Raw genomic sequence first — 3,610 nt, forward strand, 5'->3', positions numbered from 1 at the left:
ATAAATTTTGATATAATTCAGAAATGACTCCAGCTGATCCTGGGCATCTTTATGGACAGTTTTAAGAACTGTGCTTATTTTTAAGTGTATTGTGAATGCCAGTATGCATATATGTGTATCATAAGTCTTCCTGGTGCCAAAACAAAAACAAAAACAAAAACAAAACACAGAAGAAGGAGTTAAATCCCCTGGAATTATATTTATTGATGATTGTGAGCTGCTGCATGGAGCTGGGAACCGACTTTGGATCCTCTGCAAGAGTGTCTAGTACTTACAACCATCTCTGAGCCACCTCTACAAACCCTATACAGGGGCTTAATTACTGCTTCACTCTCATTGTTTATTACTGGTCTTTTAAATTGTCTTTATCTTCTAGCTTTTTGTTAGGTACATTATATGTATGTATTTAGAAATTTACCAACTTATCTGATTTTTCCACATAATTGCAATATAAGTTTTCAAAGTATCCTCTGATGATCTGGATTTCACTGGAGCCTGTTTGATGAGATGTAGATCATGGAAGGAAGCACTGATCTTCATCTGAGGACACAGATATGGTTGCACCACACCCAAGGCTGGCATTAAAGGCTGATCCTTTCCTGTGCACTGTTTCTCTTTTGTGTCACAGGAAGGGCACGGTGCGGCTTTACTCTGAAAGCACTTTAAGGAAACAGTGCACTAGATGTGAGGAGGGGACTCTAAGCCCAAGCTTTGCAGATATAACCAGTATACCACATGGCAAGTGGCTAACTTCCTGGTGATAATGAGTGATCTGAAGTTGGAGCTCTCTCTCTCTCTCTCTCTCTCTCTCTCTCTCTCTCTCTCTCTCTCTCTCTCTCTGTGTGTGTGTGTGTGTGTGTGTGTGTGTGATGAAAATCACAAGTCTGCACAGAGACATCTCAGGATAGAGACCAGAAAACAAATGCTCTCTTTTGTGTCCATTTCCCAATGCACAGAACTCACTGTGTGTTTGTGGAATGAACAAGTGTGTTTTAGCAAGTAAACAGATGCAGACGCATAGCCCCCCAAAGCATCTTGTATCCTGCAGGGCTCATCGCCTGCTGAATCTGGAGGAAGCTTTAGTTCTGTGAGGCTGTGTGAGATGAGAGACCACCACCACTTTAAATAAAATCTTTCTAGAATTCCTAGAATTCTAGAAAGAACTTACATTCACCTTATGCCTAGGGAAACGAGAACAAAAGCTCCTTTTGTGCTTGAGTCTCTCAGGTCCCCTTCATGTTTGAATACTGATTTTTCCATCTGCTTTTTGCAGACAGGAAGACACAAGGCCACCCGTAGTCCTTGGTTCCTCTTTTGTGAATGATATCGGTTGATTCTCTACAGCTCTCCCCGTTCCTGGAGATTTGCCTGTTTTTACTCACCCTTTGCTCACCCACAGGAGCCCAGCCTCACTCGCTGGGGTGCTGCTGCCCCAGCTGCACCCTGCTCTGGGTATGTGAACAGGCATCTAAGAACCGCCTTCTTCTCCCTACTAGGTCTGTGGTTACATATCCAGTATACAAGCTGGCATTGCAGACGTCAGTGACAGTGCCCGGGAGTCTGTGCATCCTTATGCCCTGTACAATCTTCTTTCCCTTCTGGTTCCATGGTATTTGTCTGTCTCTAACTACTGGTCCCATACGGAGCCCAATACAGATCATGATTCTCTACTGGCCACAGACAACACATATAGACCAGTAGAGGATAAAATTTGTGGCTGATTCTTTGAGCTCTGTGGAATTACAGTTGGTTTCTGGACAACAGAGATGCTCAAAGAGAGCCAAGACTGATTCTTATTTACTTTGGATAGAGAAAGTACATATAAGAAGAAACCACTCTGAACATCACATCTCTCTCTCTTTTGGTGGCAGGTAAGATTCTGACCTCACAGCTAAAAGTCATTGGTACCAAAGGACAGCACTGGTATTGGATCCTGTGCTGGGTGTAGTTGCAGTTGGATCATCGGGGCTCATGGAAAGAACTGGATCAAAGAATGAACTTCTCCCAAAAGTGTACCTTTAACTCCATTTAATCTTTTATGTTCCCTTCTTCTCACCATCTGTACTGGCTGGTTTTGTGTGTCAACTTGACACAGGCTGAAGTTATCACAGAGAAAGGAGCTTCAGTTGGGGAAATGCCCCCATGAAATCCAGCTGTAAGGCATTTTCTCAAATAGTGATCAAGAGAAAAAGGCCCTTTGTGAGTGGGACCATCTCTGGGCTGGTAGTTTTGGGTTTTATAAGACAGCAGGCTGAGCAAGTCAGGGGAAGCAAGCCAGCAAAGAACATCCCTCCATGGCCTCTGCATCAGCTCCTGCTTCCTGCCCTGCTTGAGTTTCAGTCCTGACTTCCTTGGTGATGAACAGCAATGTGGAAGTGTAAGCCGAATAAACCCTTTCCTCCCCAACTTGCTTCTTGGTCATGATGTTTTGTCCAGGAATAGAAACCCTGACTAAGGCAAATTGGTACCAGCATAGTGGGGTATTCCTGTGACAACCTGACCATGTTTTGGGGAGGACTATGGAAGGACTTTGGAACTTTGGGCTAGAAGATCCATTCGGTGTTAAGAGCTCTGTGGGATGTTGTGTAGGAGCTTGGAAGATAATGTTGAGAACAGTGCAGAAGATGGAGGCCCGGCTTGTGAAATTTCAGAGGGAAGATTAAAGACTCTTATCAGGGCCATTGCTATTTTGATTGTGAAAACTCTGTGGTGCTAGTTAGCTGAGGCTGAAGAATCAACTGTGATTAACAAGATACCAGAACTACTAAAGTGAAACCTTTGCATTACTGGGACTATTGATGCTGGTTAGCTGGAGCTAAGAAATTAGTGGTGATTAAGAAGAGACCAGCATGCTTAAGGTGACATCTTCTGGAAAGTGTTTTCTGAAAGCACAAAGAGGCTGTGTTCCAGAGATAGCCAAGGTTGTACCTCATGCTGTAGTGGGACTTGGTAATGTATAAGAGTCACCCAGGTGGTACTGGCTTTGAAGGCATGAAGGGGTCATGCAGAGCAGCTGAGGCTCAGTACCGTGAGAGGCCATGGAAGGCCATTGGTGAAGGTGCAGCCTCAGTTGCAATTGATGCCCCAGGACTGAAGGGGTCATGCAGTGTTTTGAAGATGCCAGTATCATGAGATGACCACCACGAACAGCAGCAGCAGTGGAGTACAGGCATCTGGAGCCTAGAAGTCAACATGTGTGCTGCAAAGGGCATGGCTAGAGAAGTGACCCAAGCCCTTGGAGGAGCCCAGAAGATCATGAGTTGGATCCCAGACATTGGACAGTTAGAGTTTAATTTTTGCTTTTGATTGTGACTGTGCCCTGATATTTTTCCCTCTTGAAGGAAGAAAATATTTTATTGGAGCCCATAGTTAAGAGATCTTGAATTTTAAAAGATATTGGACATTTTTAAAGGGATTGAACTTTAATATACAAGTCTGTGGGACTTTTAAAACTATTTAGATCTTGGGGATGAATAAGAAACTAGGGGTTGGGCTGGTGAGATGGCTCAGTGGGTAAGAGCACCTGACTGCTCTTTCCGAAGGTCCGGAGTTCAAATCCCAGCAACCACATGGTGGCTCACAACCATCTGTAACTAGATCTGACTCCCTC

Source organism: Mus pahari, chromosome 1, assembly GCF_900095145.1.
Source record: "Mus pahari chromosome 1, PAHARI_EIJ_v1.1, whole genome shotgun sequence".
NCBI lineage: Eukaryota > Metazoa > Chordata > Mammalia > Rodentia > Muridae > Mus > Mus pahari.